This window comes from Mya arenaria, chromosome 3 (assembly GCF_026914265.1).
Source record: "Mya arenaria isolate MELC-2E11 chromosome 3, ASM2691426v1".
Taxonomy (NCBI): domain Eukaryota; kingdom Metazoa; phylum Mollusca; class Bivalvia; order Myida; family Myidae; genus Mya; species Mya arenaria.
The window spans coordinates 35,532,199-35,559,189 of NC_069124.1; the positions used below are offsets into that span (position 1 = coordinate 35,532,199).

At 35.0% G+C, this 26,991-nt stretch overlaps 1 long non-coding RNA gene across 1 annotated transcript; it reads left to right on the forward strand.

Moving 5' to 3' along the window:
* The first annotated feature begins 18,163 nt into the window (after positions 1 to 18,163).
* Positions 18,164 to 19,829, forward strand: LOC128226995 (uncharacterized). Its single transcript, XR_008259752.1, has 3 exons — positions 18,164 to 18,272; positions 18,915 to 18,985; positions 19,651 to 19,829. It is a non-coding gene; the product is annotated as an uncharacterized LOC128226995 (long non-coding RNA).
* Positions 19,830 to 26,991: the final 7,162 nt, after the last annotated feature.

Below are 26,991 nucleotides of genomic sequence, written 5' to 3' on the forward strand. Positions count from 1 at the left end.
GAAAATGAGTCTACCACAATATAATTCAATCGGTGTTAAAACGATTTATTAATCTTACTTTTTGGCTGTTGTTTTTTTATTCCAAGATATAGTGAAAATGCACGTAAACGCAACCTGGAAAACAGCAAACCGTCATATATGTTAATAGTGTAAGCGACCTTCGAAATACGTTAAGTTACATGAATATAATTTTATGCGAACGTGTATTGATTTATGATATGTAAAATTAAATGTAAGATTAAGACCAGTGTAACTTTTGCATTGTACGGTAATATTGACGGGAGTTAGAGATAGACATATGTGGATTCTCCTCTTAACGGATTTGTTCACCCAGATACTAGTATGCTATTTCGGGAGTTTTGCTGTTTCATTTTATGATAATTTATGACATCATTGTGTGGCATTGTAAGTAGATGACCATTTTTCATTCAATGCAATGCTCCATCTATATGAGCACATCATATGAGTTTGCAACTTTGACATTGGACAATACATTCATGTCAGATGTTCACAAAGGAAATAAGCATCACGACTGCGTGAACGATGGCCTTTTTGCAACATATCATATTTATATTAAGGTCATTCAAGTTCAGGCTCACGTCGTATCATTTAGATTTTTTTCTCTATATAGTACAGTCTCTTTCGGATTATTGATTAGAAATACAGTATGAACTGAGACGAAAAACAATCGGTACAGTAGATTAAATCTGTATAAAATTATATACGAAATATTTGAACGAAACTGCATAAAATCACCTAATCAGGGCCGAAAAAACACTGTAACGCTACCTGCACGGCTGTACAAACCGGCTACGCTTGCACTTGTACCCGGCTTGCTACAATAATATCTGAATGATAAAGCTGTCACAGGATCCAAGAAGCGTATGGAATCGTGCATAATCTGGACTTACGTTCAAACGCTACGTTACTGCTCAGAATAAACCGCGTCAAACTCCAAGCAGTGTTACTTCCCTTACAGTACAGGGATCACTGCCACCATGCAAATCACATGACCATGGATAAATACCACGTGAAACATAGATAAAGACTGTAAATTATCTTTAATTTCAACCTCCATTCATCTTGAATGATTGAAATGTTATCAAAATTATTAAACAAAAAAGAGAAAACATCACTTTTTTATAAAAAAAAGATTATATAACTGAATTTCTGCTGCAATCGTGACAAAGATATAATCGACTTGTCATGGGAGATCACTGCGTAGGAGAGGCAAACGCCATATATCGTTAATGCGTTGTAATGTGTCTGGTATTGTTCGAATAGTGAAGACCAGACTCAGCGTTTGAGACTCAGACTCGGACTTTGGACTCAAACTTTGATCTCAGAAACATTAGTGAATACCATTTTACAGCCCAAAGTCTGAGCCTTGTGTCCTAAGTTTACATTTGAGGCTAAGACATGTATGTGAATGTGGACCAGGTGCGGACCAGGACTCAACGTAAGAGGGGGCGTAACTTGGGTACGTTCCCTTTTCACTTGCGTCCCTCCCACAGAAACGAAAATTATTTGGTTGTTGGCAAGAGGGGGTCCTCCTATTTTTTTTTAACAATTTCTAGTCCGAAATGGTGCATTTTGGGCGAATTTTATTACTTTTTTTCTCCGATATTGAAATAAACAGTAAACTTGGACGATTTTTTTTTTGGGGGGGGGGAGGGAGGCGCCGGTAACGCCCCCCTGAATCCGCTAATGAAGACAATTGTCGTAGTAGATCGCACCTAAAAGAAAGTGCTAAATATCTTATGAAACAGTGCTGTATGCGTGGCAAAATTTGACTTGATATTCATTTTCAAAAAAAGAAATGCCCTAATGAATAAGGATAATTCATAATTCTCCATTGATTGACTCTAGTTAGACTCTATATTGCTTATGAGAATATATGAATATAGTATATAAATTATAAGTATTGATAAAATAACATTTGGTTATTGAAGACATCGCGATCAATATCACAAAATGATTCTAAAGTTTCATAACTTCGTAAGGTTCAAATTGCTCTACTGTTATACAATATTTGTAAATTACAAACAATTCGATAAATTGATCTTTGAAAAAATAGCACAGCAACCAATGCTCAACGAAATCTATCTTTATGAGATAATTATTTAACGTGCGTTTGTCCAAAATGCTATTTGATTACTTAAACCTATATTTTTTCCAAGCAATATTGTTCAGCTTATTTCTGACAAACTATCAACGCATATACAGATGTTCGTAAGAAATTTATAATGTTTGTATTCAATAAGGAGGTAAAAGATACAGCAAAATAGCAGATTTAATCACACTTACATGTCTGATGCATCTGTCAAAGCTCTGAATATTTACAACATAACAAACTGTATAGTTATATCAAGAAAAAATGGCATGTTTTTCGATGAAAACACGACGAGTGTTTACGTTTTATTTACTCAAAGGTTATTTTAGTATACGTTTGCGGGCATGTCGGTTTACATAAGGTATGGAGTATGTTATATGCATTAAGTTTGATACCAATGCACTGTAAAAGTTAAAAACAACAAACTTTCAATTAAAAACTGCAGTGTTTGTTTCAAAACCTAACTATTTTTCAGTTGTGGCGGCCATTTTGGACGCCATGAAGGCTGCGAAAAAATGCAAAAAAAAAACCGTATTAGTTATGGTTCATATTTTGAATTTTGAATGCATCACAAGTGAGAGTAGCGAGTTCCCGAGCATCTAGTGACTTTTTTTTCGAAACCAGTGTCTTTCCTTTCATTCTTAGTAGTCAATGAGTTCCTTGAGAAACCATGACTTCCTTACCAAATACCTTCATCCATAGCAACTAATGACTTCCTTAGGAACTAATGATTTCTGAAGCAACAATCGATTACCTTTTTTAGCAACAAATGACTTCCTTTCCAACGATGCACTTTTGACTAAAAACTTTAATTCATAGCAATCAATGACTTCCTTAGGAACTATTGACATTCTTAGCAACCAATAATTACTTTAGCAACTACCTTCATCAAAAGTAAAAAATGATGGCCTTTTCAACCAATGAATAACTGATCGATAACCACTCAATTTGAAGTGCAGAGCCTCCGTGTATGCCCTTGCAGGGCCATACCACAAGAAGGGACGAGGTGCGCACGTCCCGAAACTGGAACTGTGGGCGTCTATGGAATGGTGAACCGGTCCTCTGCATTTGCCACTAATTGGGCGGCGGCGGCGTTGAGGGCCTGAAATTGGGCGGGAAAGGTCTGAAGATGAGTTGATTACCTTGCGAGGGATTTGTGTCATACACCGACCGTTCTTTCTTCATTGGACAGAGTTTGACCGTACATTAGTTTTAGTTGCTGGTGCTGTTTGCAATGTGGATCCTTTTTCTTTTTCACACTTACCTGAGTGATTGTCTGTGTTTTTAAATTGATAGTTATGCTGGGCACCCTTTGTATGCAGCACTTGTTTATATATATATATACTTTTATTTTCTCCTTTATAATGCTATGAAGAGCATCCTTAAAATGACCGAATTCTTGGCGGTTAAGGCATTGAGGCACATGGTTACTTTTTAGATGATGGCTAAACTGGATTGACATCAACATTTAGTATCAGGTCATTGCTTGCGAAATTTACACCAACCGCTTGATTATTTTACATTAACTGAATGTTGAGAACATCATTTTCAAGTGAGGCCTTACTTTCATTGAACGTTCATCATAAATACCTACGTTGATGGACGGAAAATTGAGGAAAATTATCCTGGAATAGTTACATGTAAGAACTTTGTTATAACTTAAATATTAGGACTGTAATACTACTGTTGTCAAACCGGTTAGATTCGACGATAACCATGATAAGTAGTGTAGTAGTATCAAGTATTGCTTGAGATTGAAGTGCTATATATAATTTCATAAAAACATTCCGTCTGTGTTTCTGTTCTAAAAGATGATAATACCATGTATAGAGAAATGGTAACTGGACAATTCGGCACCAAACGAATTCGGCATAGTCAATTTGGCACCAACACATTCGGCACCCCGTCAACTCGGCACCATAAAGCATAGTCAATTCGGCACATAATTCAAATTATCTTTAACTCAACTGTTCTCATTCGTTATATGGTTCGTTTATTTCAATTAATCTACCTTTCAAAAAACATTCGATCATCCAATATGAGTATCATGTATCGTTTTTTTTCAGTAATAACACATGGCCCAAGATTATGAACATCTGGGTTTTTTTGTTATGCAGTGTATTTTGTTGTGTTTTCTATATCTTTCTTTACGTCTAAATTTATTTCAGCGGTTCTTATTTTAATAGCATACGCATACATTTGTTTATTGGGGGATATTTTGCTTCTTATTTTTTGAACTATAATTAAAGTTAGTAACACGCGTGCGCTGTGGGTAAGTGATGATTACAAGACACGTTCATTGTCAAAAATTTTATTCAAAATTTAAAGGCAATTCTAAAATTATCATTTGCAAATACAATTTTTAGTTAATAATTGAATATACATGAAAGTTTGCAAAGATTGGATCTTGAGCTGATCTTCCATCGAGGCGTAAGTTTCTTCGTGAAGCTAAAACGTAACACCAATTGGATTACCTGAGTGGGCTTCACGTTATGTGAACTGTGTCTAGATAGCGGATTTATAGTTTTCTCTACGCCAAAGCCGCGCCCAGGTAGGCGGCCAAAATGGCGGACTTACTTACAAGACCATTGTCCGTCAAATTTTCGACAAATAATCTATGAGGAATCAGTCATAACGACGTGTTGGCAGGTTTAGAAAAAACTTTAAACAGAAACGAAATAAAATCAATCCAAATAAAGCAAAAAGAGTGCATTATTACACTGACTTCTACTGAAGTTAAAAACAAGTTAATTTTGGGGACGACTAACATTAAAAATAGGTTAATATCTATACATGATGTTGAAAACCTGATTACCAGCGTAACGGTGAAAGATTCACCGTACGAAATGCCGGATTCGATGATCACCGCTCACATGTCCAAGTATGGAGATATTGTGTCGGGTAGTGTTGCCCGAGGAAAGATCAAAGGGACAAACATCGACAACGGTAGCAGGTACTTAAAAATCATTAACTGTGTCCCTGTGTTACCGTTAAAGGACGACATAGGTCAGTTCACCATCCGAATATTCGCGGATAACAACAGAACCCCGTGTCGCCACTGTGGAGATCTCACCCGTATTTTCGGTGTAACAACATTCCAGAAAAACCAGACACACAAAATATTAGTTGCTGGAATTGCCATGGAAACCATCAGCGACGTGAATGTCCTCGTGATGTACTCTGTCGTTTCTGTGGCGAGGAAGGTCATGTCCAAATGAAGTGCCCAAGAGAACTATATGGGAACTATATGGCAGACATTATTGAGGGTCGAGACTCTTTAATTTCGGAGAATACAGACTCTTCATCGGAGGATGGTTCTTACACATCAAAGAGGCCAAACTCCAACGCCGGCGGGGATGGTAACCCCCTACCAGGTTGTCGATCTACAGACAACACCGGCCCCACAACCACCACAGCTGCAGACAGCTGCAGACAACCTCTTCACGCCAACACCGGAAGTGTGCACGTCAGCGGGTCACACAGGCTCCATCAACCGCGGCAATCGGGGATGGGAACGCCCCTCCACAGGCAACCAGAACATATTACCAGAAAACAGTCTACCAGAAAACAGTCAGAGGGCGGAGCCTGGCGAAACCGGAAGTCAGTGCTCTTACACAGATCTCCTGACTCTACCAAAACTAGTGATTGGTGACTCAAACACGTGCCGACTTAACATAAAAGACGGCAATGTTTTGAACTTATCGAAATCTGGATCGAAACTAGATGAGATCGAAGGTATATTGAACAGTAGTCAAGCACCAAGCAATGTGTACTCAGTGGCTGTTCACTTAGGTACCAATGAACTGAAACATGATAAACGAGATACAGTTGTTAAAAATGCCATTGATGCACTCGTGTCTGTTAAAGGCAGGTGGCCTAAGGCTAGTGTAGGGTTTTCTAGCATCATACCGAGACTTGGAAAAAGTTCTCCGATCAAACGTTTCAATGAAAACGCAAAATTTGTAAACAATGCGGTCTTGCAGCATTGCATTTCCACTAGACGTTACCACTACGTCGATAACGACGAAATTTTTCAACAAAATAGGAAGTCACTGTATGATGCAAAAGACCCTTCTGGCATTCATGTAAATAATGTCGGCGCTGAGCGTCTTTACGACAACTTAGCCGCTTTTCTGGTAGATGATATGTCGGACGAGCTTGATCTCGCCACCCCCAGACCAAAGAGGCTAAGAAGTCAAGACTCTCATCCGTCCCCGTCTAATGATAGGCTCACCAAGCAAGGCAAATTAGATAGTCTATATTAACTTTGATATTCCCTTATATTACTAAATGGCTTATCGCATAGGCTCATTGAATGTTAACGGAATACGGAATAAAATTAAGCGTGAGAAAATATTTCACTATCTCAAGCAGAAGTCTTATGATATTGTATATTTGCAAGAAACGCACTGTGCGAATGAATCCGAAGCTTCTCTATGGGCTAAATCATGGGAGGGAAATATTATTTGGAATAATGGCAGTTGCCAATCAAGAGGTGTCGCAATTTTAATTAAAAAAATATTGACCTACATATAGTTGAAAATAGTATCTATAATGACGAGCACGGTAGAATAATATCGTTAAGAGTCACTCTCTCGGAAGGCTCGTGTTATCAACTTACTAATGTATATACGCCAAATGCCGGCAATGATCGGAAATGTTTTCTCAATAAATTAAAGCACTCGTTAGGAAACAATTGTAACCATATTATTGGAGGCGATTTTAACTGTACTTTCGATAATAGCCTCGATCGGAAAGGGGCTGCAACTGTCGATGTAAAAGCAGATGAAGGGTGTCAAGAATTAAAAGCCCTGTGCAATAAACTTAACTTAGAAGACGTTTGGCGTCGAAGAAATCAGGGCACCAAGTGCTTCACATTTATAAGAAATAATGCAAAGTCCCGTATAGACTTCTTTCTCAGTTCAAAAAGTATTGATGACGAAATTGAACAATGCAAAATTGTACCTTGTATTTTTACAGACCACAATACAATTGAAATTAAAATAAATACCGAAAATGTAGCTCGCGGACCGGGACTATGGATGTTCAATACAAGGTTATTAAACGACACAGAATATGCTTCTCTAATCAAAACATTTTGGTCATCATGGACACATAATAAAACGTCATATGCTAGTTGCAGTGAATGGTGGGAAATGTCAAAAATTAAAATTAGAGCTATCACTTTAGAATATTCCCAGTCAAAAAGCCGCTCCAAAACAAATATTAAAAAACTAGAACAAAAACTCTCGGAATTACTATCTGAAGACCTCACTCCCGAAATAATTGAGAAAATATCAAACATTAAGCAGCTCATAGCGGACTTTTATGATTCAAAGTTAGAAGCCCATAAATTACGCTCGAAGGCTAATTTAATTCAGCACAACGAAAAGTCGTCAGACTTCTTTTTTAGTTTAGAGAAACAACGCGGCAAAAATAAACTATGGCACCACATTAAAACAGACTCGGGGACGATTAAATATGGTATAGTATCGATATTAGAAGAACAAACAAAATACTATAAAAAGCTATTAAATTCTGAAGGCACTGATTCCGTCTCAATGGGCAGACTTATAAACAAATTACCAACAAAACTTTCTCAATCAGATAAAGATAAACTAGAATCAAATTTAAACACAACTGAGCTTGACAACGTTATTAAAACTTTTAAACGTGGGAAATCCCCCGGGGATGATGGAATCACTGCCGAATGGTACCAATTTTTCTGGGATATTATAAGAGAAGATTTCCTGATGGTAGTTAATGAAATATGTGATAATAAAAAACTTACTGACTCTCAATATAAAGGTATTATATCATTAATTTATAAAAACGGCGATAGACACTTGCTTAAAAATTGGCGGCCGACAACATTGCTTAACGTTGACTATAAAATAATTTCAAAATGTCTTTCAGAGCGCCTTAAGCCGATGCTTCCAAAACTTATTCACACCGATCAGAAAGGTTATGTAAAAGGCAGGTATATTCGTGAGGCGAACAGATTTATACAAGATGTAATAAAATACGTCGATGAATCTAATGAAGAAGGCATTATAATCTTTTTCGATCAAACCAAAGCCTTCGACCGGGTTGAGTGGTTATGGGTGGAAAAATGCCTGGAAAAATTCAATTTTGGCGAAAATTTTAGGTCATACATCAGAATGATGCTATACGGCTCCAAAGCTGCAATAAAAACCAACGGTTTCATTTCCGAGTTTTTCAGTCTGTCTCGTTCTATTAAGCAGGGGTGCCCGATCGCCCCCCTGATCTATATCCTCCAAGCGGAAGCCATGGCAACTGCGATCCGCCAGGATAACAATATTGAGGGTATAAAACTTCCCTCCCGCAATACTGATAACAGAAAAGCGCGAATCAGCCAATTTGTAGATGATACTCAACTTTTTTGCAGAAATGAAAAATCTCTTCCGCAAATATTTCACAATTTATCGGACTATGAAAAGGCATCCGGATCTAAACTAAATAAATCGAAAACAACCGGTCTGCTTATAGGTAGGTTAAAAAAAAAACTCACCGAAGTTTAAGGACATATCGTGGACAAAAAACAACGTTAAAACCCTTGGAATTCATCATGGATATAACATTAACCACGATCTTATTTATGATTCTTTCATCGCTAAAATAAAACCTTGTATTAACATTTGGAAATCACGCAACTTAACGCTGCAAGGGAAAGTATTGATAGTAAAAACGTTTGTTATATCTCAGCTTCTTTATGAAATCGAAATAAACGGTATACCGGACAAGTATTCGCAAATGATCGATAAAATTATTTCGGATTTTATATGGGAAAATAAACAACCGTTAATAAACAAAACTACTTGTCAATTACAACGCGATCATGGCGGCTTGAACATGCCAAGTATAACCGTAATTTGCAAGGCATTAAATGTTAAATCTATTTACAGATTAATTCAATCTTAACCACAAAACTGGAACACAATAGGCAAATTTTATCTGCAATCAGAAGATGACAGATACGAAGAAAAGTATTTTTTATGTAAATGCTCGTCATTAAAAAACATGAGATTGTCACTCGGAAATAATCCCTTCTATATAAAGGCTATTAGTGACTGGTGTGATTTTGTCCACCTATTGACAAATAATGACTCAAACATGAATACACGGCTGTTCGGAAATCATTTAATAACCTTTCGCAATAATCCGTTATTTTTCTCATCCTTCACAAAGAGTAAATTAATAAATCTCGAACATATCTGGAGTACTGAACAGGAAAAATTTCTAGATGATAAAGATTTATACACGCAATTAAAATACAAACAAAACTGGATATCAGAATGGACCACTATTAAAACGGCAGTTACAAAATGTTTACAAGCCGATAAAGCTAAACATACTACAAACATACAAATAAAAATAGCTGAAAACATCCAACTACGCCGAAAAACAGGCAAAGATATAGACTACTACGATTTAAAATTAAAAGACATCCACCAACTGTTTAATAGTAAAACTTCAAAGTTAGGAAGTGAACGAAAATGGGATAATATTTTAAATATTTCCCTTCCGTGGTCCAAAATTTGGAGTTGTCTATACAAATCAAAAGCGTCATTAAAAGCAAAACAGTTGCAATTCAAAATATTACACCAAACGATTTTCACGCAGCAAAAACTTAGCAAAATGAATTATTCAGACGGACTATGTAAAATCTGCAACAATGAACAAGAAAATTTAACTCATCTGTTCTGGAAATGTAAGCACGCGCAAAACTTTTGGCAGGAAATAATTCCGATTGTCGAAAATATAGCCTTAAACACATTACAAATAGAAATAACAAACCAACTATCAACAGCCTTGCTTGGACTCTTTATTTTTCCAACAAAATGCAAAATAATAAACACTATACTGTTAGAAACAAAGTGGCGTATGTGGAAAAGTAGAAACTGCATAAACTATGAACAGAAATACACAGATATTAAGCTGATGTTACTGGACATTAAACTATCTACTATAGACCAATTAAAATGGTCTGATAATAACCGGTCAGTAGAATTAGTTAAAGAGTACTTTATTATTTGATGTCGCATTTTGGCTCTTTTTTTTCAGAATGTATGACACTTCAGACACATTAAGGACTGTTGTCATGTGTAAACTTGTATAAGTGTTTACCAGCTCTACTATTAAGCTTTAGCTGTTACTTATTTGTAATTTGTTGATAAACATCCGTTGCCTTATTTTACTCATTTTGCTTTCGAGAGTAAAACAATATCTTATTTCGGATAAGAAAAACAAAATCATACGAGTACAATGTACAATTTTATATTGATCTCAATTATTAAAAAGGCACTTTTGAAGTGCATTGTATCTGCTGCTATGCTTTTACCACTTTTGCTTTCGAAGGTAAAAACATTTCAAACTCAGATTTATTAAACATATGCAATATATAGTACTGCTATTTTAAATATCTAAACATTTTTGTTAAAACTGTAACTTGATAACTGCATGCACTTTGAATATTACTGTTTTTGAATGTTGTAAGGGCCCATGGGGATGGCCCCGACCCCATGGTCCCTATTACGGGGCAAATAAAAGGGGTCCTTGAGACCTCAAAAAGAAAAAAAAAACGTAACACCAAATGGATCTGAAATGAATGTCTCGGCCTCACGCTGCAGCAATGGCACAACAACGTAAAACTGCAAATTACTGCGACCCGCTTTACTGTGCCATCCTTAAATTGTATATATTGGTATAAAGCTATTTTTAAGCAAAATTTATTGCACGCGATCGGTAGTTTGTTTTATCTTTAACTTTAATGTTATGTTATGGCACTACAATTGTTCATTATAGTTGCACATAATGTTAAGTCGGTGCAGCTGAACGATAATGCTACTAGAATATAATGCTTTATTTAACAAGTTGGGATTTAGATTTTTGCTTACCTTCGCAGTCATTGTTTGTCCTGACAGACTGACGATAGCAAGACTACTCGCGCACAGTCCAGCAAGAGTTGGCCATCCACTGGTCGTCTATGTATTCTCAGAGATTCTCAAATTTTGGGGGTTATTGCCTTTTTCCGAAGACGACGGAACGCGCTCTCTATGCGTTATCGTCGGCAATTTACATGATTCCCTTTCCGGAATATTTTCTTCGCATGGCCCGCACACAAACGAACATGTCTCAGCTCCATCTGTAGTTTAAAACAGATAAAACATAATTATTTTTATGTAGTCTATATTAAGTATAACACGTGTGTATGCAGAAAAGAAAACACATGATTAACAAGTACGTAAACTAAAACAATCACTAATTATACTAACGAAATACCCATTTTTGCAACAATATAATAATTAAAAAAGAGTTTCATTTAACATATAAAAAGGAAGATTTTACCTTCAAGGCACTGTTCATATTGTGTTTTTTTTCCACATGATATACAAGTCCATTCCTTTTGCCTAAGCCTCACAAGACGGCGACACTTTATGCACAAATCGTCGATCATTGTTAAATCCAATACAGATTATCAATCGGAACGTTAACAGTTAAATAGAAAAATTCTACAACTATAAATGAAAATCAGTCTGACTGAATATATACGCACAGTAATATAATTCAGAAAATTGCCACGCGACCCCCCTGTACTCAATTAAAACATATGGTTATCAATAAACAATGGTATGTTAAAGATTATTATTAATTTTCACACCAGGGGTTGAACGGATAGGGTTAATTAACGAGACACATGCCGACTCACTATGACATGTGTTTTCATAGATAATAATCTCATCACACAACAAATAACTCTGTAATAAAGTCGTCTGTTTATTTTCATTATGTATTTAGTAGTTCATGAAGATATTCGATTCAAGTATTCTATGCATATGGAATAAGAAAGCAATTTGTCAATAAAATGATTTAAGTTTAAATAATAATTATATTCCTTTTCGTGTAAATGAATTTACGTTTAAAATCGACTTTAACGAGTTCATTTTTATAAAAATCATATTAAATTTTGTATTATACCATAGCATCTTATTTTCATTTTTGCAAAATACTTTCATATGTTTTTTGGGTTTTTATAACAACGAACGTTTCATCATAAAGTTGTAATGTTAACATTTTTATTATGTCACGTATATTGTTTGTTATCTCGAACATTCCTTTTGAATTCAGTATAACAAAAAAACCGGATTTAAATGCTTTTAAAATATTTGTACCAGTACTTAAAATTTAGAAAACGGTACGGTATATCAATGAATACAAAAATAAGAATTGAAAAAAAGTAAAAAAAAAGTTGCTCTATAAATATTTCGGGGAATAATTATTTTTCTTGAAAAACATTTTAACCCTTAATGCTTAAATACATGAGCAAAAATTAAAATAAAACGGTGCCGAATTATCTTGGTATCCAGTCGGATGGTGCCGAATTGGCGGTGCCGAATTAACTTAGTGCCGAAAAGGTATGTATGCCGAATTCGTTTGGTGCCGAATTGTCCGGAAACCTAGAGAAATAGGCTCTTGATGTAATAGAAAGTTGTATCAACTGGTGATTTATCTTTTCAGAAAAAGAAGTAAAATAGACAAACTGAGCATGGAATTGTATGCGAACGCAAGCACAAGTCCCAACATGGATACAGACAACGATGAAAGTGTTACACCTCTCATTCATTTTTTTAACAACGCGGTGGCAATGGTGGCTGTAGCAATTGTGATTTGTGACATAATGGCTGTTGTGGTTTTAAACAGATGTCGGCGTATTCCATACCAAACCAGGTATCTCTCAGTAAACTTCATTATTAGCGATGCATTTGGTTCCCTCATTTTATTCATTTGTCAAGCGCTCATGTTTTGGTTCAAGATGAACAACAAATACATTGAAAACGTTCGAGTTACGCTTGTCGGAATGATGGCTTCAGTGACTATGGTGTCTATGGCAGCTCTTTCGTTTGACCGTTTTTACGCCTTGAAAGCAAGTCTAAAGTACGGACAGAATCTCACAAAATTCAAACTCGTTTGCTTAATAGGTTGCATATGGCTAACCCATATAACTATTTATCCTTTAGTCATTGTCGACCAGTTCAGCAAAGAGTGCGATTTGGCATTCAACAATTGTAACTTCTGGGGTGTGACCAAAACCTCTCGAATATTTAACATGGCATGTATGATTCTCGCCGAGGTAGCACTGTCCATATCCTACTTCCTAGTCTTGCGGATAGCGGGACGACATCAGAGGGCGATCAATTTACAATCACACCAATTTATGGTCATTTCATTCTGGTGGAAACAAATATATTAACATGGAAAAGTCTTTATAGACGTGTAATATATGCATTCAGTTATATTTGCGTACAGATAAACTCGTTTGTCAGTTTGCGATTATACGTTGCCCAGTTCAAGGAATGCAAGCTTGTGTTGTATCAGTTGCTCGGAAAGATCTTCAATTTCTTCAACAGCCAAGTGGAAAATCTTCGTGTTGATGTGTACAACATAGTGTTGTCTCCGGAATCCGAACAAACTAATCGAAACAAAACAATTTCGATCGATGGATCAAGCGACAGCGAAAAACAAGCTGAATCGGATTAAAATGACGTATAGATGTATATGCATTTGGCCACAAACAGATGGTTGTCATGAACATGGAAAGGGATATGGGAGATGGAATACTCCAAAGTCCAATCTACCCTTTGTGATATGTGTAACATGAATATCGAAACAATAAAGCACTTGTTCTGGGAGTGCCATCATAATCAAGTTATTTAGTCAAATATCAAATATCTAATCAGTAAAAATAATATCCCAGAACTAATTGATTATAAAACAATATCATTAGGCATACAGTCCAAAACAGATTATACCGTTATAACTAACTTCATGATATTAGCAGCAAAATATTATATTACAAGTGTAAAGTGAATCATTCTCAACTAAAATACGAATATTTTATTAAATTCGTTAAAGAAAGCAAGAAATGAAAGCACATATAGCCGTAACTAAAATACAAACTGAACATACATAATAGAAAATGGAATCGACTGGTCTTCCAATAAAACTCAAGTTTTTTTTTGCACAACATACCCTCTTCCTCTTTCTATTTTTATAAAAAAAAATATATGTACATAGCAATTCTACGTACAAAGCAGACTGCGGTAATTTTTATTTAGTTTTCACCCGGAATCAAACTATATCTCTCTATTTTCTCCCTTCTTTCTACAATTAACCTACCTTTAATCTCTCTTTAACACTCTCCTCAACAGCTTTAAATATTGTTAACATAATCTGTATATGTTTTTGTAATATATATATATATATATATATATATATATATATATATATATATATATATATATATATATATATATATATATACATGTATATTAATAACATGTAACCTTTTCAACAGTATTATGTGTACGTCACACATACTATTTATATAAAATATGGGAATAAAACGCAGACTATTTAATGCAGAACGAAAAACAGGAAAATACAATCATGTAAGGTACCCCGCTGATGTTTGGTAAAGCGCCCAAAGACAACTATTGCAACCACTATCTATATTTCACGTTTGGTCGCATATGATCTTGCGTTATGCTGTCTGCACGCAAGAGGGCACGCGAGCTCCTTCCTCGAAGAAGCGCATTTCTTGTGAAATATGCAAGCATGCCTTCCTGCGTTCGTACAGCATGAACACACAAAAACATGCGACCAATCTTTATATTTAAATTTTAAACAATCAGTTATCACGAATACTTTGAACTGTTATTCATATCAAGGCATATAGTGAACAATAATGAGTCAGACAATTTATTGTTAAAACATTTGTATAAGAAGATTAGCCGACACTTCTAACGTCGTAAACTATTGGTTCATTGACGTCGCGCTTATTGAATCAGTGCGCATTATTGAAATCAACAGTGCTGTCATAATCCCGTGCGGGCTATTATACAATATGATCGTCATGTTTTCCCTATAAAAATACCTAATAGAGTGCGAGTAGAGGGGTGCTAATGTTGGAGCGTTTCAATAAAGTTCTAAGTCGACTTGAGTCGTAAATTGAAAATATCTTAGTGTTATAGTTTCATTAATTTGCTACATATGTGTGTAAACTGAATTGTATCAAGTATAAAAATGAGCTCAAAGTTGAGGCAACAAGGAAAATCCATGTATTGTCATTTTTGACGTTTGTCCAGAATTAAGTTTACTGAAGTTACAACTAAATCCTTCGTTGAAACGACACACTGGTGTCAAAATCCCAAATAAAAGGGCAAGTGCAGTTGGTAAAAACATGAAAACAGGAAATGAAACAGCGAATTTCTGAAATTGATCTCTGATGAGGATTTTGTTTTTATCGATAGTTTGGTGTCAATAAATTCTTAATACATATCATATTATATTGTTCAAAGGTCAATTTATGACAGCATACTGTAGTAATGTTGTTGTTTTTTTCTTAATTTTAAGGATTTATGTTAAAAATAGCAACATGTTTTTGGGCTATGGCATTAACTTCAATTAAAATAACATAGTTGTATCTTAATTTATGCGTTTATGTGCATGTTTATGTGTTTCTGTACGGAAACCTCTATAAACCTATTACCTTTTTATACTATATACTGATTAGTTTATTATTAAAGTTGAGGGATAATGCATAATTTATATTACAATAAACACAGAAGAGTAAAAACATTTAACGAAACTGTAAATTTATTTTATTTCTTAGGTAAAATCAGTGTCGAATATTTAAGTTTATCATTATTTGATGTCATAAAATGATATAACGTGTCATAACTATAATTCTTATCATTTAATTAAGCTGAATATATTTATTATTCTTCTGTTTTGTTTTTTTAGTTTGGCCAATGATCGAAAGTTAAAATATTTGACAGTAATACTTTCCTCATTTTAGTCATCATTTCTAAAATGATGTTCATTTTCTAAAATGTTGTTTCTTTGAATAAAAACTGAACATGAGACATAGCATATCCTCATTATTTCTTAACTGGCATTAAAATATTATACATTTTTTCGATGAGTATGTAAAGAAAAGTTATAAAAAAAACTTTGAATGCCTGGGATATATGTGTTTTACAAAAAGCGGAGGACATTTGAAGGGTATATTTATTGCATCAAAACATGCAAAAATGTAGAAATCCATAGTTATAAAGATGAACATAAAGTTAAAATGTCAATTAATATCAAAAGAAAAAAGTAATTCAAGTGCGTGTGTACTTCTTGAAAAAAATGACATAGAAAATTTCGAAATTTTAAAATGCGACATGTTTTTTTTTTTTACATTTGATTGCGTTTAAAATATAGGGGTATGGATATTGACATGCCATATCATCATTATCTTCTATGATATGACATTGAAGCCGTAATGAAATAATGCATGTAATGGATAAAATTTGAAAACGGGAAACGAAACAACAAGTTTCAGTAAGGAATCAATTATAAAAGGGTTGATGTCATGGACAGCTTAAACATTCAAATGTAGGCTAGAATGTCAATATATGCTTTTGAAAACTACATTTTAAAATGGAAATTGGATATAAAAAATTGCGCAGACTTACATTATCATGCACTGGACATATATATTGTTATTTTACCAGTTCGTTGAATAGAAACCAAATAAACAACATTGACATTTCCTAAGTTTTACTTCTGCATAATAAATATCATAAACGTATAATAGCCTTGCTATATAATAACTGCAATTGGTACAACAGCTTAACAAACAAAAATAAAAGGATTGGCAAAATATGGCCGTGAAAACGAACGGACTCCATGATAGGTCATAGTGACACACGCCTGGAAGTCCGAATGGAAAAGAACCACGCAAGCCGAGAGAGGCTAGGCTGAGCCGTTGTATTAAATGTATATTCAAGGTGTACTCTATAAATACTATAGTGTCCTATGATATGCCCGTGCTGGAATAGACTGTTTGGCAAAATGCTACAACCCAGCAACTACGGTCTACGTGCAAATGCTCCTTACCAAAAGCAACTGCAAAACCCGCAATATATCTCCGCAATCTCATGGCAACGCAACGCAATGCAACGCAACAACGCAACCACCGGGACGCCAAGTACTAGGACGTTCCCGGCCTTGAGCAACAGACATGCAACAGACTCCTTAAGAACTTGTTATTCCAGCAACGGGATAATAAACGTTATTTATATCTATTCATCCTAATTAATTGATTTTAGTTTATAATTCCCAATTTCACATGTATAGCCCTCTTGTTGATTCCCATACCGAGTGATAACTAGCACCGAGGTGCTCGACCAAGGTAAAGGTCTCAACAAGCCCAAATACATCTAAATCATAAATTATATATGTATGCATTTTTAAATTGAAATGGATGACAGCCTAGCCAGCTCTCGGCTTGCGATTTTTTTTCCCGCCTTCACGACTGACTAAGTATTCTAAAAACAAAAACATGATGAACCTTGGATAGCGGCACTCATACCTCAAACTTCTATAAATACTACCTCAAATGCAAGCTACCGGTAACCAAATTACGCTGGTTAACCATTTAAGCAACAAAGCAGCTATTTAAACAAAAATAATAAATAAATAATAATTTCAAACAGAAAGCAGTTTCCGATGTCCATGGATCCATATTTATACATTCTTAAATCACAAACAAAATATATGCACATTTACAACATGTGAAGAAAGAACATAATGTCCGCAAGTCTGGTCCAGTCCAATGTATCTATAACCAAAGTCATTTCCACTAAAGTGAGGGTCGACACTCTGTCATGGCCTCTCTATGGCAACAGTCAATTGGTCCATACTAAACTTTTATCCGCACGAGTTTCCAGTTATGATAAATCACCATGACTACAAGATAGTAATTCAGTCTGATGGTGCGAAACAACATGGTCACAAGCAATGTTCATATAGCGGTTGCACGTTAAGAAGCGACTCTATATTCCTCGCACTCTTTAATATGGCACTCTAGACAGATTCAGATGGCGATTTGTGATCCGTTGCTCCCCGACATGTTTTAGAGTATTCTCTCAATCGGAACTCCTCGGCTAGTATCAAGATATGGCCTCGGATATAATACGGGTCGTAAGAAAATAGTCCATCATGGCCGACCAAGAAGATGTTCAAACAACCAAGAGATATGTTAGTCCAAAGACAGAATGACGAGCGAACTTTTACCACTTATTTGTGTGTAAGTGTTATTTTTATACTTATTGTATTTTAATAAAATATAAAAATAGTTTTAAAAGAGCCCTTATGAGAAACTAATTGGAAATGTCATTAATTCTTAGTGGGTGGGGTAAAGTCTTCTTGACAGATTCTAATTTAGTAAATAACAATTTTGAAGCTCCAGTGATCAGTGGCAAAAATTAAGAAAACAAATACTCTATTTTTTTTTTTTAATAACAAATAAGTCTGAATCTGACTTTACTTAGATCGATAATAGGTTAGACTTTCTTTCTCAGTGTATTTATCTCATAGACATACATTTCATATCATAAACATTAATTTTTTATAATTAAAATTTACATTCTTTAAACCAAGGATGTATGGTTTATATGTCCGTGAGTGTTGGTAGCGAACAACTTAATGTAATGGCACAATTGAATACCTTGGCCCTGTTCACTAATATAGTTCTCTAAATAAATTAGATCTTCATTCTGTTGGTTTAACAAAATGAGTTTGAACGCATAAACAAGCACACATTTCTTTCAAGACTAAATTCTATGATATCCACCAGTGGTGGTGATGCAGAAACATTGAAAAATGCTGACATTTTTACTGTGCCAATGAAATGCAGACATTTAAATTTTAATCTTATTGTCATTTTCAGAGAAGAGTATGGTACCAGGGGTGCAGCTGACTCTGATTCCCGGCTTGTTCTAATGAAAAAAGGCAGATGAGGTAATGGTTGTGCTATTTTCGAAATTCGGACGATAATTTAACAGTCAAGTATCCTATTGGTTTAAGCCCAAAAGTACCTGCGTGTTTGTACAATTAACCAACAAGGATTGACAGTATTAAAATATCAACGTTGTAGATGAATTTAAACATGATAACAATATCATTTCATATTTTTTAATTAACCAGTAGTCCAGAGCTAAAAGCTGCTCTCTCACAGATTGACAGTTCTTCTTGGTCATTCTTCATAAGCCCAAAGGAGTAATTAAATTAAATTTACACATATAATTAATTATATGGCTTAAAGCAATAGCAAAAAAATATTTTCCAAACAAATGAAATCTGTTCTATTATGTGTGACCTTATATGACTAGTTGGAGGAATTTTTACCAAATTTTCAAACTTGTATATTTAAGACTGTGATCTGATATTATGTCAGCAGTCTAATATCACTGGTTTCCATACATTTGGACAATAATTGCCAATTGGATCGTTTAAAGACAAAAATAAAAAAGGTGTCAGAACAGTAAAACTGTGAGGATGCAGCTTTATATTGGTGTTGCACTTAATGTTTTGTAAATACTTTTCTGTTGTTGTACAGGCTTTTAAAATAATTGATATGAAAATATAATTCCTATTATTGTTATATTTTCTGTTTTCTATTTCAGGCACTGGAATCCAAATGTAATCAAAAATGCCATTGTATGAGGATTGACCTGCAATGCATGGCAATCATCTTAACACAACTGCAACGCCTTCCTTGGAAAAATGAGTGCAAGATGGAAACAAAGCGTTCAGTGGAACATCTTGTCATCTCAAATATTTGATGACTTACATACTGATGTGAAGTTAAAGATAAAAGTCATCTGTTGGTCCGTGATTGTTAAATAAATCCGAACTTATATTTTAAAAGGGTAAAATGGTAAAGGATTTATATACGCTTTAAGTGGTTTTCCTATATTATGGAGGGAAGATAACTACAAAAACAGAAACAGATGGCATCGGCAGACCTAATAAAGGAGAACTATTTTGTTCAGTTCAATTTTTAAGACTTCAGAAAATCTGTTAATAGGGCACATCCTTGCAAATGCCATATTGTAAACTGGGCTCTTTAAATGTGAAAAGGTGAAAGTGGTCTAGAGGATAAGCCCCAAATTCAAGGTTGTGAGTTCAAGACCTCCAAGATACTTTCTCTTGACCTCAGGAAAAGGATGTCCATACTTGTTTCTTCTTAGGCAACAGACTTAAGAGTGATTTTGTAAGCTTCCAGCTTGCATAGCAATCTGATAAGGCATAAAATAAGATACTAGCTGACTTGCAAACAGTTTTTCCATTTGTGTTGATTTATTTTTCAGTCTGTTGGAATGTTTATTAGAAGTGATGCGCATTGCTTACTGCAACCAATATTTATTTCCTTTATTAAGTTGAATTTAACGAACACATAACATGACTTGTGATTTTACAGATGCATGTTTATTTCGTTGATTGTATGAGTTTATTTTCTCAAATGATGTAATAAAAGTTATTCTGAATGACTGTCCTTTTTTGTTTGAAGAAAATGTGTTGAGGTTTTGGCATAGCATAGTGTCATCATCATCATTGTTGTGTAGAAATAAAACATTCAAAACAATGTATTAAAAACCAAACTGTCAAGCCAAGTACTCAAAGAGGCACAAGGATATTGCTAAAGAGACCGGTAATACAATTAGACAAATAAAATGTAAAGAAAGATCTATAATTCTGACACATGATAATGCTTTAAATAGTCCTCTCATTGTGTGTTTATGGTTAAAGTGGAGACATACAGTATATTTTGTAATGAAGACTTAAATTTGTATGGCAACTTAAAGCCATATATGGAGATTAAGCGCCAGAAATATTGTGAAGTATCCCAAAAGACTCAATGCACTTAAAAGGGCTTGGCACAGAAATGAAAGTAAAAATTGGAGCAAAACCTAATTTATCATTAGTTTTACATTGGATTGCATACACATGGCTCTGTTATTACTTGACTAAGATTAAGAATAAAATTAAGAGACATGTTGATCCAAACTGTAATTATTCTTGTTTGCATTTTATGGAGTTGGACATAAAAGAGTCATTTGGTGAAGAGTGATCTAAAGGCTAATTATTCAAAATAGATTAAGTATTATTGAAAAAAGTCTGCTATACATTGCTGAAAAGCTTAGTAACCTGGCTAAATATTTGTTTAAGGCTTTTATTTACAAAAAAATAAATCAGTTGAGTATCTTATCAGTTACTTTTTTGGTGTTGTTGTTTTTAATAAAAAATGACAATTTACTAAAAGATATTGAGACTAATAATTATAGATTTAGACAAGTATAATGTGTAAGGAAACTTCTAATGAGTGGGTTTTATCCACAGCCTAGGAGGTAAAGTGAAGGATGATCTGCCTTGAACAAATACAATTTCAAGACAAGATCTGTCAACTTAGTGCACCAGTCAATTGTAACCCCCCCCCCCGCAGGTCCGGGGGAATACTGGGGTTAACCAGGGGAAATGGGCCGTGTTTTTACCTATCAGGTGGCCCTGCAATGCTGGTTGAAAGCGGTGGTTTTATCTTCACTTAAAATATAGAGGGGAATGGACCTTACCTAGAGTCCCTGGGGTGTGGGGGCATTTGGCAGGGATTTTGCCATTGGATCGTCCGCGCAGGGTGGGGATTTTAGCCGGGGTTGGCTGTACTGAAAGTCAAAGTCCCCACTGTTCCCCAGACCTGGGGAGGCCGTGGTTACAATTGTCTGGTGCATATCCACATGAACATTGTATTGGTACTCTAACAATTGAGCTTACTGTGTGGATAGTCACCGCCCCACCTCAACCCCACAGAACTGTTTACACAAAAAAAAATCTGCAGCCCAAACCCAATAATGCTGAAGTAAAGGCATGCATAGATTTCAGCTGGTAAAGCTCACTGGGTGCCAAGCTCACACCCATCCTACCACAATCCACAAAAGTCTGCACAATGCAATCAATGATTTTACAGAATAGTAATGTTGTTTTAATGGCAAGGCATGGTGTGAAAATAACACGGCAAAGTATGACTTAAAACTTACATTTCATAGGGTATTCCTATAACTGTTGAGAAAATGTTGACATTTAGTCCATGCATGCATTTAATCCGATGTAATGATTCATGCATGCCATGAACCGTATGATCATTTCAATGACTGTCAAGTACATTTTCTGTGTGCTCACGATTTTTCTAGAGGAAAAAGAGTGCTTCAACTATAAGAAAACATCTAAATATTCATAAAACGAACATTTTTTGAGGTTACAATAAATATTTTCTCTTAAACAAGCACATTTAATTTAACACAATCCATTTCCTTGTTGTTACAATGGGCCTTCTTTACGCGGATTGAAAACGGTGTTAATCGCCGGCAGCCGCATAGCACTTTCGTATATCCTTACTACTATTTACGAGGTCTATCTCGAAGCTTGCCGGAGATGGCCGAGTTGTTACGATTGGGTATTCTCTGTCAAAACAAACGCCCCCTGGAGAAACATCAATCCGCCATAGCATGCATGCGGACCAGACTCGAACCACCGATGCGATACATACTTTAACATACAAAATACGAAAGCAGCAACACATGAAAGTACATTTCTAAGCGGCCAAATTTAAACTTAATTACTTTAAAACTTGTATAACAGGTAAATTCTAAACGAAAGGTAAATGGGGAAAACAATCTATGACTGGGTGGGCTGGGCGGGGTTTTTTTTAATTTCGGTCCTCTCCGCACGAGATTTCGCTAGCAAAGAAAGATTCACCGTTAATAGACCGGTTTACTTTTATTCAAAAGGGCACTTTAAACTAGTGTCAAATATCGAGAACCAGTCCGCATTGACTTGACCGATAGAGGCCGAGAGTGTTCCGATTGCTTAGCAACGGAACAACAGACCTTCAATTCAATCTCGCGAAAATAATAAAAAAAATTTAAGCAAAATAAATTAACATATTATACATTACATAAATGTGTTCCTTCTTTGTGTATATAAAGTTGATCGGTCCGTATATCAATGTATTTTAATGACGTCAGCGGTCCATATCATGTTTTTGGCCGGTCCGGACCTCGTCAAAAATACAATATGGACCGCTGACGTCATATAATATGGACCGCTGACGTCATAAAACTGGTAGGTGCTGTTTGCAATTTTCACAATGACATTTTTCCCAAATCATTATTATTAGATTTGTTTAATAAAACACATCAAAGGCGCTTTGAAATTATTAAATGGTAAAACAAGTGTATAATATAAGAAATATAACACACCACTTCGGGCCATATGGCATTATAAGAACCGGCCATTCAGCCCCCGAAGGTGAATGGACCTCGGCTAACGCCTCGGTCCATATACAAACATTGAGAGAAGGAAAGAGAGACCCTTAAAACAGACAGGACCTCATTTAATCAGCTTTGTAAGACAAGGGGAGAAGAAGCCGACAACAACAACATGTAGCGGTATCCGACAAGAATCTCAACACTGGGATATGTTGGTAGACCTGGGGAAAAAAGTTGAAGTTTCCAGAGGAAGTGGCCCATACCACCCTCCGGCCAGACATAGTTCTTTAGTCCAGGTCTCCAAAGCTGGTTGTATTGGTGGAGCTAACAGTACCCTGGGAAGAGAGATGTGAGGAGGCATACGAGCTGAAGAAGGGAAAATACCAAGACTTGATAGACACTTATAGAGAGAGAGGGGTTGGAAGACATGGATCTTCCCAGTGGAAGTTGGATGTAGAGGCTTTCCATCACAGTCAGTGTGGAAAATGCTTGGAGCTGTGGGCATCAAGGGACGAGTCAGAAAGACCGCCGTCCACGCTCTTGGGAGAGCTGCAGAGAGGGCGTCCAGTTGGCTCTGGCTACGACGCAGTGAACCGACTTGGAAGCCAACATAGACGAGGTAGTGACTGATCACCACTACCTGCCCCGCCATCTAGAGGGTGTACCGAGATAAGGGGCGAAACACCCAGTGACAGATGGGCACTCGGCTGAGGACGTCTATGTTAAGCAGTACAGCTGTATCTTAACAACACCTTCGGTGGCTGACTGGCCGGTCCTTATAATGTCATATGACCCTCAGTGGTATGTAATATTTCTTAAATGGCAATATGTTGTATATATCAAAATTAAAGAAGATAATAATATTGCATACAATAAAATAACCTGATTCAAGCCTGTTTTAAGACAAAAGGCTTGATCCCAAACGACACTTAAACGAGACTCTTGCACTAAACGAAAAAACACACACACATTTGTTAACAAATGTCAGCGATAGAGGAGCTCATTGGTGGTTGAAATCGTAGGCAATGGAATATAAAATGTTTTATTCCCTGATGATGCAGATAATATTAGTACCCTTTAAAACCATTTCACAGCGAATAGTTTTTGCTTGGTTTGTCATGGAGACCATCGGAGTATTAAAGCTAAGGAGTTTTGACGAGAATGTTTTGCTTCAGTGCACTGAACAGTATTTAGATTCTTGATAATAATTGTTTCATACCATACTTTAAAATTCTAAATAACCTGATCCAAGATTGCTTTAAAGACAACCCTAAACCTTTCTAAATCAATAATTGGATTTGTCTTTAATTCCATATTATAAAAAAGTATATAGCTGATGTCGTTGACCAAATATTAGGCTATAAGGCTTGAAGTTAACAATTTTTGTTTATGTTTTTACGAAAAAACTAATTCGCACACTAGTATCAGTACTATAAATAGATTTCCGTATATTAAATACACATACAATGTGACATGAATCCGTAAAAAGAAATTCTTTGCATTTAATTTTATATATATTGTACTTTCCCTATTCTTACTAAGCAAATGTATACATAAAAGTGTACACCAGAATTATATGAAGACCAATGGCAAACGAGTTTTCTTCCTGTTTTGGTCGATTACAGTGCTTTAAAAATATCACGAAAACGAAACGCGTTTCAATTCGTTAACGAATACGCTCTAAAAAAATAGGTAAGCGACCAAGCTTTTAATAGTGGGGAATGCATATCTATCTTTTGTAGTGTATATTGTGCTTCAATTCTCAGCTTGAGTGTAAGATATTGTAAAAAGGAATTGAATTTGTATATTATTTCGGTGTTTCATTTAGAAAATGAAGGATTTTATAAAATTGTTAGAACATTGTATGCATGTATGTGTACATTTGATTTTTTTGAGACCCAAAGAATGCTACCACTTTTATAATCATAAAATTCATAGATCAAGATTTTATCAAATCAGTTACAGCATCCTGTACTATCTTGCAATCCCAAAATAAATGTTTTATTTTTTCTTGTTCATACAACAAAAATCGTAGTTAATTTTATTTAACATTTATTATATATAACTTCTTTTCTGAAATATTATTCTTAGCAAGAATTTATATTGAAAACTGAGAAGTAATGTAGTGTGCCAATTGTGCTTTTGTAAACTTGGGTATATACATGTTGTTGTTTCTTCAGCTACATTGGCATTGCCATTTTTGTTGTTCTGAATAAAGGAACTGATTTGGCTGATCGATTTTCTTATTTAACAGTAAGTTTTTCTGGCAAAGATGGGATAAAGTTTGCAGGTGTAAGAGATTTCAAGAGGTCGTGCTTATCCATCTTATGTAATCATGTGTTTTCATCAAAACTGAAATAAATCATTTATTATGTAGTCGTTTATTTGTTCAAAATATTGTGTACATTTTTCATCCTTAAAAATAAAGTGTAACCGTTTGGTTTATTTACTTTTTATTCCACACTATTGTTTAACAAGTATTTCTTTTTCTAAAAAAAAAATCCATCGTAGGTGTTTCTAATTTTTAAACAAGACGTAAGAGCATTATTTGACCTATTTCCCTGACTGTCAAATTCAGATTCTAGTATGAATTCTTTGCAGTTATTCTGTATTCTTTTATTAAAGAATAGTTTTTAATCTCCATTATTCGAAGTATCAAGCTGCCTTTTTATCCATACTGCTTTGACTGAACATATAAATGTTTCTATGTCCGTTAATTTAAGACCACTGCATTCATAGTTTGGGTGTAGAATATTTTATCCGGTTTGCCAACCCATATTAAATCAAATATGAACTATTTTCATATCATCCATTTATAATTTATTTATTTGTGGTCGCACGTAATGTGAATGGGTAAATTAATATAGCTAAAGCAAACGTTTTAATAATTGTACCCTGTATTCCCTTCAATGTAAGTTTTCTATGTTTCCATTGTTTCAATACCTCTTTAAATTCTTTAACTTTTTTCTATATTTATTTTTATATTTATTTTCTTGTCATTGGTAAAGTTCATTCCTTAAGTAGTTGCACTATCAGATGTCCATATGAATTTGTTTGTGTTACCAAATTGAGTTTTTAAGAGATCACGCTCTAATTATAAAATGATTTATTTGTGTTCAGGTTTAGGCATGAGCATTTTGTGAACATTTCATGGATTTGTTAAACGGTTTCAAAATACATTTTTCATCATTTAATATTCAAAAATGTTCAATCGTGTGTTTTATCATTTTACCGTTGATTTGAATTCCTGCCATGTCGCTGTTGATTGTGTTTGTAGATTTCTTCTTATTAATGAACTATGAAATCAGATATAACTCAGACTTTCTCGCCAATATACCTACCCAGATTGGCTATTACTTGTTACTGACGGTTTTGTTCGACTTTTTTTTTATCTTTTTTGCCCGTCTGGGCAACCAACTTTTTGGTTTTGGTTGCCCGTCTTAAAATCTATGAGCCCATATTTTTTTTTAGAAAGAAAGAACAATGTTAAATGCAGCCCTCTTATGGCTATCAGATGCTTCATGCTTTTTGATACTATCAACTTTCAGAGAAGAACACCCCGAAACAAAAGAGTTTGTACATCCTTGTAGATCCTTGTGCAATGCAGTATTCACACTGCATACCTTCAAAATTGTCAACAAACCAGCGTGGCATTCACTCTTTACCTGGAAAACAAACATGTTTTCAAGCGAAACAGACTAG